Genomic DNA, 10200 nt, shown 5'->3' on the forward strand with positions numbered 1-10200 from the left:
ATACATTCAGATAGTGCTAGAACTTTCTATAACATATTTTCAGACAACAGTTGACTGCAGGTAACTAAAACCAATAGAAAGCAAAACGGGAATATACATGCATATGTATAGACACACATATACATATGTATATCATATATGTGCACCTCTGTAGCTAGATATGGATATATATCTAGATATGGATATATACCCTATAGATATGTATATCTAGGTATAGATAAAAATGTGTATGTATATATATATATATATATATATATATATATATATATATATATTAGAGACAGCCAAAGAGATAGAAGTTTTAAGCCACTGGCTCACATAACTGAAGGGTTAGCAAGTCGAAGATTTGCAGGCCAGGACTGGAGACCCAAAGAAGTGATTTTATCAGCATCCAGAGATAGAATTCCCTCTTTACCAGCAAACCTCAGTCTTTTCCTTAAGGCCTTGAACTGATTGATGAGACCAAGACATTAAAGACGGTAACCTACCTTACTCGAAGTCTATTGTGTCTGTGTCTGTGTCTGTGTCTGTGCCTGTGTCTGTCTGTCTGTCTGTCTGTCTGTCTGTCTCTCTCTCTCTCTCTCTCTCTCTCTCTCTCTTACTGAATGTTGAACCCAGGGGCACTCTACACACCCAGCCCTATCTTTATTCTTTATTTTGGAATAGGGTCTCACTAAGTAGCAGACAGTCTCACTAAAGAGCTGAGGCTGGCCACAAACCTGTGATCTTCCTGTCTCAACCTCCAAAATACTGGAATTATAAACGTGTACCACCACACCGGCTAAAGGCTATTGATCTAAATATCACTTTTATCTAAAAAATATACTTTCTTAGAAACATCTAGCTTAAATGACTTACGAACATACTTCTAAACAGGAAAAGAGAATATAAATTAGTTCCTCCAATACTAATATGTAAATTTAATACAATTATAGTTGCAAGGCCATTTATTTTCAACTGGGAAAATTAATTTTAAATTCATACAGAAGAGTCCGGGGGTGGTGGCGCACGCTTGTAATCCCAGTGCTTGGGAGGCTGAGACAGGAGGATCGCGCAGGTTCAAAGCCAGCCTCAGTTATTCAGTGAGACGCTCAGCAACTTAGTGAGACCCTGTTTCCAAATAAAGTATAAAATAGGTCTGGAAGTATAGCCGGGAGGCACAAAAGCCCCTGGGTTCCACCCTCAGTACAACACACACACACAAATTCATACAGAAGAATCAGTGTCCAAGAATCACCAAGAAAAATTGAAACAGAAGAGTGAGGAAGAATACCTTCCCAATATATTAAAGCTTTATGATGAAAATAATACTGTGTCCATCAACAGATGAATGGATTACAAAACTATGGAATATATACACAATGGAATTTTACTCAGCCATAAAGATGAAAAAAATGATGACATTTACAGGGAAATGGAGAACATTGTGCTAAATGAGATTAGTCAGTCACAAAAAGTAAGACATCGGATGCTTTCCCGAATACGTGGAAACTAGGGAGAAAAAAGGTCAGAGGAGGAACACTCTAGATGAAGGAGGAGAAGCCATAGATGAGCACGTAAGGAGGCCAATCTGAGGGTGATGAGAGGGGGAGAGGGAAATTCCCAATGTGCATGATGGACATTCACAAAATATCAAAGCCAATCACTAAGCCAAACATAAGAAGAACAGAGAGGAATGAGGTGGGACTTGGGGAAGGGCTAAATGAGTGATGTGTGCATGTACATCTCTACCATCTTGTACCCCATTAAGATGTATGACTGCAATGCGCCAGTAAAAAATAAAATAAATAAAAAAGAAAACAAAATATTGCACATGCATATAGAAACATATCAGAAGAATAGACCAGAAGGTCCTGATGTGGATTCAAGTTTATTTGATAAACTACTCATATGAAAAAAAAAATGGCATTTCAACTTGGTTTAAAGAGAATGATTTGATAATAATGTTGATATGATTTGGCCAAACATCTGGAAGAGATCAGTACCCCATCATCCTCTTACAGATGTATATATATACACATATATGCAAATTTCATTTTTGCGTGTGTGTGTGTGTGTGTGTGTGTGTGTGTGTGTGTGTGGTACTGGGGATGGAATTCAGGGAAATTCTACCTCTGAGCTGCATCTTCAGCCCCATTTTATTCTTTATTTTGAAACAGGATCTCGCCAAGTTGCGGAGGGCCTCACTATGTTGCTGAGGCTGGCTGTGAACTTGCAATCCTCCTGTCTCAGCTTCCTAAGTACTGGGATTAGACGCGTGTACCGCCACGCATGGCTACAAATTTCATTTTGATTAAATAGTTAAATATAAAAATAAATATAACAGAAAGCTGGATGAAAATTAGGAAAGTAGCTGTCTATCTTCTAGGCAGGGGAAGACATTCTTAAATAAAATATGAGCAGTAGAAGCTATAAAGAAAAAATAAACTTCACTTGCGTAACAATTGAGAATGTCTCTGTCATCAAAGGCAAAAAACAAATAAATGACAATCCGTGAGGAAAGACATTTGCATCACACAAAAGTTTGCTTTCTCTGTTTAATTAAAAGAGCTCTTACACCGGGTATGGAGGTGCATGCTTGTAAGTTTTGAGACTAGCCTCAGCAACCTTGTGAGGGCCCTGTAACTTAGTGAGAACCTGTTTCAAAATGAAAAAATAAAATAAGGCTGGGGATGTAGCTAGGAGGTAGAATGAATGACCCTGAGTTCAATCCTCAGTACCACAAAAATTAAAAGAAAAAGAGTGCTTATAAATTGATAGGGAAGGCAGGCCTGGTGGTACATTCCTATAATCCCAGTACTTGGGAGGCCGAGACAGGAAGAGCAAAGGTCTGAGGCCAGCTTCAGCACCTTAGTGAGACCCTGTTTCAAAGTAAAAAATAAAATAAAAAATAGGGCTGAGGATGTAGTTTGAATGTAGAATACTCCCGGGTCAACCAAAAAAATAAAAAGAAAGAAAGAAAGAAAGAAAGAAAGAAAGAAAGAAAGAAAGAAAGAAAGAAAGAAAGAAAGGAAGGAAGGAAGGAAGGTTGATTATTCACTACTTCTACTTGTTAACTTTTTCCCCTAAACTTTTGAGGAAGCCAGAGCCAGTGGGTCCTGTGTCTGTGCACTCCTAGCACCATATTCTGTCCTAAAGATCAGCTTAAACCATTAGAAAAGCACAGTATGTTGCAAGATCACACACACACACACACACACACACACACACACACACACACACACACACACACACAGCATGCCTTGGGGACACAGGGGCCAGCACATCAAATCGGAAATAGGAAGTTCTTGTCCTCCTGCCTGACTGGCCAGGGCTGGTGCTCTCTGATTGGACTAAAAGCCACACAAAGGAAACACTGATAAAATAGAGCATCTTCAAGGCAGAGACAAGAGACCAAGGTGTCTGGCAACCTTGCTCTATGACATGGGGTGGAAGGATCTGTACAAGAAAACATGTTGAAAGTGAGATACAATTCCAGCTCTCAAATATTTGAGAAGGGAGGGCTGTCGTACAGAGGAGAGGCTGATTGTGTGTGTGTGTGTGTGTGTGTGTGTGTGTGTGTGTGTGTGTGTGTGATTATTAATATATGTTATTCCTTAGAAATAAGAAAAAAGAGGCTGAGATAGGAGGATCTCATGTTCAAGGCCAGCCAGCCTCAGCAACTTAGCAAGATTCTCAGCAATCTAGGGAGATCCTATTTCCAAATTAAAAAATAAAAAGGGCTGGGGGTGTAGCTCGGACGTAGAATGCCCCTAGGTTGACTCTCTAGTGAAAAATAAACAAACAAAAAACACATACACATACACACATACAAAGGATTAAGAATAAGCTGGGGTCATTTTTTCCTTAGGGCTTTTTTTTTTTGGTGGTACTGAGGGTAGAACCAGGGGCTTTCTACCTCCGGGCTATACTCCCAGACCTATTTTATATTTTTATTTGGAAACAGGGTCTCACTGAGTTGCTGAGAGCCTCGCTCAGTAGCTGAGGCTGGCTTCGAACCTGTGCGATCCTCCTGTCTCAGCGCGGGGATTACAATCCTCAGGGTTTATTAATCTAACAACTGGAGCTAAAGGTTAAAGTTGAGTAGTCTGAACTGAAATCCAGAGCACATAACCAGTCCCTGCACGAGCAACAGTGAAGTCAGAGTCATATTTGTCTACTTCTAGGCACACGATAAGCAACCCAGGACTGGCTGGCTTCAAACCTCGCCCCTAAAAGGTCCTAAGTGGGAAGATAAAGGGGCCAATGATGAAGTCTAGGAAGGCTCAGAAAAGCACACAGGATAGCTCTGGATCAACTGAGGGCTGGTTTTATTTTTTATTTTTATTTTATTTTTATTTTTTGCAGTGCTATGGATGGAACCCAGGAGCATTCTGCCTCCGAGCTACACCCCAAGCTCCTATTTTTTATTCTTTATTTTTAAACAGGGTCTCACTGAGTTGCAAAGGGCCTCACTATGTAGCCGAGGCCGTTCGCAAACCGTGATCCTCCTGTCTCGGCTTCCTGAATGCTGAGATTACCAGCGTGTGCCGCCACACCCGGCTTGTGGGCTGGTTTTACTGTGTAGGATTTTATGATCCGTGATTCTCTCTTGGGTCAGTAATTAATCGACTGTGGCCATTGAAGGGCTGCTTACCTCAGGCCCCAGGATACTGCTCTCATCATTTTTATCTGGCCCTGTTCTGTTCATGGTGGCTGAGCGGCATGCCGCTGGTGCTGAGCTGGGTAATGGCAGGGATGTCGGGGGCCCAGCAAGGACACTGCACGGCAGACCAGACCTCAGGCCATTTGAGCAGCCAGAGATGGTGGGTAAAGCACGAAGCTCGAAATAAAGTCCTTACTCCCCCAACACGCTCCTCTCATGAAGCCCCAAGAAATCAAGGTGAGGACGTTCACCGGGGGAGGAAAGAGACTGGCCAGCAGCCACTGCCAGAAAGATGCCATTCGCTTTGGGTGAACCAGCCAATGACTCAGCAGCTGAACACAGGCTCATCTGAGTGTTTGGGGCAAGGGAAAGACGTTCTGCTCCATGGCCGGCTTACTCCTGGCACTGGAGGGCCCAGTGCTGGTGCCGGGGTTTCAAGAGAAGCAAGGTCCAGAAAGCCCAAAGGACAGGGAAGAGGCTTCGAAGAAAAACCAGACAAGGAGCCTCTAGTCTGAAGGCACAGGGAAGACCAGCTGGAGAGAGCTGGGTTGGGTTTTTCTCTGTATGCTTCTAGGGGTCAGAACTGGGCTAGCCTTTACAGAAACCGGACTGTGCTTCTACCAAAGATGCGCGGACTCCATCAGCAGCTGTCTTAGAGAACTGCTTACACGGTGGGTAGGGAGTTCCCAGCTATAGGAGGCATTAAGGAGAAGCAGAACGACCCCCAGGTGGGGATGTTGGGGTGGATGTAGGAATTGAGTCATATGTGAGGGTTGAGCCAGTTGACTCCTGCAGTTTTCTTGAAATATTAAAAATTCAGGGATGCTGTGTGGTGTTTTCAGAACTGACCTTTCTTTTCTTCGAGTTTTATCTTCTGAACCTCGTTTGCTTGGGACCAGGAGCGATCAAGTAATCATTCCCAAAGGACACAGTCATGGCTGTGAATCATGCTATTTTCTTCCCAATCTTTTCCTCTCCTTCTCTCTTCCCCTCCTCTAGCTGACTAAGGCAGATTTCCCTGCCTGACCTCCAAAATCCAGTTTTTAAAAATAAAATTATCGCAGATCTATGCCTCCTATGCAGAATGCCAGGGGAGCTACAGAACAAAACGGTTGCAAGGATTGGCCTCAAAAACAATGTTTCTTACCCCAGGCACTGATATGCTAAAGAAGAGGCAGTTTCCCCAGAAAATGTAGCTGTTACTATCAATACAACCTCATTTTTTTTTTAAAGGAAAACAAAGAGTTTTTTTGTGAGAAGCAATATTGCTCCAAGATCTTGCTGCGTTTGTTTTTCTTCTAGGCTAATGATCTTGCAACTTGACACTGTATCAAGTTAGGTAGAAGGTGGCCTTAGAGATGGTCCAAATTCCTTCTTGTCTAGATAGAAGAAACAGAGGCCCAAGGCCAAGGTCAGACGCTGGGATTACAGTCAGGCTTTCAAGCCCAGGGTTTTCCAGCTTCTTAATAGGTCTGGAAGCTTCCACCAGGCTGCATCCTACAAAGGGATGAGGTCCCAGTACCCCCGGACCTTCGGCAGCCGGAAACTAGGTCTCAAGGTAGTGCCTCCATAGACACAAAGAAGGAAACGCAGGTCCTGGCCTCACGGCTCTTCTTTCAGCATGGCTTTCAAATTCTGCCACCCCAAACCAGGCTGCCTGGTCCTGCTCCATTCACCTATCTCCCCACTAGCATGAGCGCAAGGCCAGCCCCTCATCCTCTTTCCAGGCGGTCCCACAGCCTGGGGTCCAGAAGCTGAACTCAGCTTCTATCCCAAGAAGTGGCCTGTCTCAGCATTCGAGAGGCTGAGACAGGAGGATCTGGGTTTGCAGACAGCCTCAGCGACTTAGTGAGGCCCTTTGTAACTCAGTGAGACCCTGTTTATAAATAAAGAATAAAAAATATGCCGGGCGTGGTGGTGCACGCTTGTAATCCCAGCATTCCGGAGGCTGAGACGGGAGGACCGCAGTTTGTGGACAACCTCAGCTACTTAGTGAGGCCCTCCGCAACTTAATGAGAACCTGTTTCAAAATATGGAATAAAAAATAGGGCAGGGGGTGTAGCTCGGAGGTCAAATGCCTCTGGGTTCCACCCCAGACCCTAAATAATAAAAAAATTATAAATAAATAAAAATAAAAATAATAAAAAATAAAAAATAGGGCAGGGGGTATAGCTCGGGGGTCAAATGTCTCTGGGTTCCACCCCAGACCCTAAATAATAATAAATAAATAAATAAATAAATAAAAATAAAAATAATAAAAAATAAAAAATAGGGGCTGGGGGTGTAGCGGAGGTAGAATGCCCCTGGGTTCCATCTCCAGTAACACACACACACACACACACACACACACACACACACACACACACAACCAAACAAAAAACGGTGGAGAATTTCAAGTCTCTGCCAATAGCACTTTAAGGCAAAGGGGAGGGGGACGACTGTGCTGGTTTCCAGGAAGCACTCTGCTTGGCTGAGTCCCAAGTGGACGGGGACCATAACTGCGTAGGTGTCCTGGATCAGGGCGCCTGGGGAGGCATTCTGGTGCCCCATACGCCCCGCTCATCCTTAAACACATTCCTACTTCTTCCCGGTCCAGCCAGTCCGCCCAGGGCGCAGCCGCTCCGCGCCCGCTTCACTAATTCACGTGCCTTCTTCCCTAGCCGGCGCTCTCTCCATCTTCCTTATTATTCCAGACACTTTCGTATTTAAATAGGAAAGGAGAAGTGGAGAGTGTTAAGTGTGAAAGGCGGGCGGGGCCCGTGCGACAGTATTTTGGGCTGGGGACCGGCCGGGACCCCGCTCAGCTCGGGTTCCCGGCCCTCCTCTCTGGGCGCGGTCCCTGCGCCCTGAGCCCCTCGGGTGCCGCGAGTCGCGGGCGCAGCACCTCGGGGTGCCCGCGGGAGCCGGCTCGCCGTGCGCGGTGTCGCTGCGCCCCCCGGTGCCCCCTGCCGGGTGCTGCAGGCGCCCCCCCCCCCCTCCTGTTCCAGAAAGCTCCCGGTGATTTCCAGGGCGTTCTTGGGGCGTGAGTCATGCAGGTTTGCAGCCAGTCCCCAAGGGGGTGTAAGCGAGCCCGGCGCTATAAATAGGCGCGTCTCGGCGCTCGCCACCCGGCGTCGCCAGGAGGAGCGCACGGGAGCCGGCGCCGCGGACCGGTGAGAAGCCCTCCTCTTCCCTAGTCTAGCGCAGAGCCACACAGGGCCGACGGGATGGCGGGGCCAGCAGCCAGGTGGGGAGAGAGAACAGATCTAGGGTCCTGAGCTTTAGGCCGGACTCCCAGGAGACCCGGGGCCGGGAGGTGGCCGGTGCCCCATCCCCAGGGGGCTAAGCCACGGGCCGAATCTGGAGGTGCGCAGGCTGAGTCGGGAGCCCCCTGCGCGCATTAGCGCCAACCACAATTTTGTGGCGGCGATTCGGTGCAAAGATTCAGGTGTAAAGATTCCTCTTTTGCCAAAGTGGGGAAACTGAGTCTTGGAGGCCGGTGCGCGCGTTGCGGAGGCTCCGGGGCGTGGTGTTGGGCTGCGTGTGGGGGCTGCCCGCGGGGCTGCCTGATGGAGGGAGGAATGAGTCATCTAGTTCTCTCCCGTGTTCTAGTCCTCGGGAGAGTGTATTATAAGTACGACGTTGTGGATTTAAGTATATGTTGCAGCCTAAATCCCACTAACTTGCGCCTGCTAATCCATTGAGGTGCCTTAGAGAAAAGACACAGGCTCACCAGGCCCCAGACGTCTGCCTCTGCCGCCTAGTTTTATAACCTGACAATCGGAGGTCTGGGGAGGCTTAGGGAGTTCTAGAATCGGAATGGGAACTGCTGCCTCTGGACGTTCCAGAGTTTCTGGACCCCCGTATAAAAAAGAGCCAATGCCGCTGCTGAATTTTTTTTCTTTTCTTTTTAGAAAGGGAGAGGTTAGGAATTTAAGAACAGATACTATAAAAGGATGCTCAGGAGAGGGCAGCTTACATGCCCACTTTGCCAGGACGGTGAAATAATCTCCCATATGTCAGTAAGTAGAATATTATCCAGCCACAAAAGCATGTCTTTAAAGAAGGGGTGAAGACAGAAGATAAAAAGAATCTTATGTATAGAAATGCATAGGAATAGAAAGAAGTCTAGCCCAGAGGTTGAGCCGAGTGCCCAGGAAAGGAGATCCTTGGCCTTGATGTGGGCAGCCAGCAGCAGGCCAGTCCAGAGGAGATGAAGGGCAGCGGGTGGAGAGGGACGCGCCGGCTGCGCCACCCACATCTGTGTGCCGTCTGGGACCAGTGGTGTCCATATCCCCTGCCAGCTTGGAAGGGAAGCAGGTTCTGACTTGGAATCAGCATTAGCACAAGACCCCAGGAAACTTGTGAGTGCTTGAAAAAGTACTCCGTCATTTCACTCACACAAGCGTTGGGGGGGCACAGGTGGCTCTGCCCCTCTGCAGACCTGCCAGTTAGCTGCTGCTAACACCCAGCTAGGTCCTCCAGTCAGGTTTTGAATAGTCAGAATCTACTATGATTACATAAGACCTTTGGTTTTATAGGGGACGTTCACGACTCTGAGATCTGGTATTAGGCTCCTTTGAAAGATAAGGAAGTGGAGGGTCACAGGTTTAAGTGACCTGGTGTCAACGAATACTAGACAGGGAGAGCGGGGAGCAGGGAGGCTGGCCGCTCCCCCTGGGGTGCCCCAGCTCACTGTGGTCTTGGGGTGCTCCGCCCGTCTCTGGGCTTGGGCCCCACAGGGAGCTGGAGCAGTTGTGTGGGGGAGTGACCCCTTTCCCAGCTCAGAGCTGGTGGCCCCCAGGCCCCAGGCTCCTGGTGACTGTCCCGGAGCCAGGCACTCGTGTCTAGACTCCACTGGGCTCTGCCCCTGCTCTGCCCCCTAGCTCTTCAGGGTCCAACTCTGCCTTCTGCTTGGAATGGGTTTCCCAGGGGTGTTGCTGTGGGGAGTGAGGGAGGACCTTTCCCAGAAGGTGTTTTTGGCTGGCTTTATACCTCTGGGGAGACAAAGGTTTTGTCCCGGCGGAGGCATTTGAAGCCTCAGTGAGCTGCGGCGGAGTCCTTCCCGATGGGCGCCCTTCCCGATGGGCCTGAAAGTGCGCCAGGCTCAGCCACCCACCCTGGCTGGGGAGGGCACCGCGCTCTCTCCCACCCACTCTGTCCCTTGCCCTGGGCTCCTAATTGCATCAGGGAAGGCTTTCCTCGTTAATGATCTACCCAGGGTCCAGCCGGGTTTAGATGGGCACCCTTTTAGGACAGGGGACCCACCTCCCCCTTCCTTCTGCCCTGGGATATGAGTGAGTCCAGAGAAGCAGCTCAAAGTGGGGTGCAGGGGGTACAGGGGGAGGATAGGGGCTTCCGCTTTGGCTTCTGGGAAAGGGTCCGTTGTGTAAGACCCGTGTCCCCTGGCTCAGGGCAGCCAGCCAGTGGAGGAGGCTGGGGCCCCTTGGCAGGACACACTGGTGCAGGCTTAGAGGGACCGCTGTGTGAAAAGGAGCTGGCAGAGCCAGGGGCCTGTCCCCTCCTCTTCCCAAGGGACTTTGCTGCAGAGCCTGCTCCTCGGGCTCACAGTTAAC

The sequence above is a fragment of the Muscardinus avellanarius genome (genome assembly GCF_963383645.1).
Source record: "Muscardinus avellanarius genome assembly, chromosome: 14".
NCBI lineage: Eukaryota > Metazoa > Chordata > Mammalia > Rodentia > Gliridae > Muscardinus > Muscardinus avellanarius.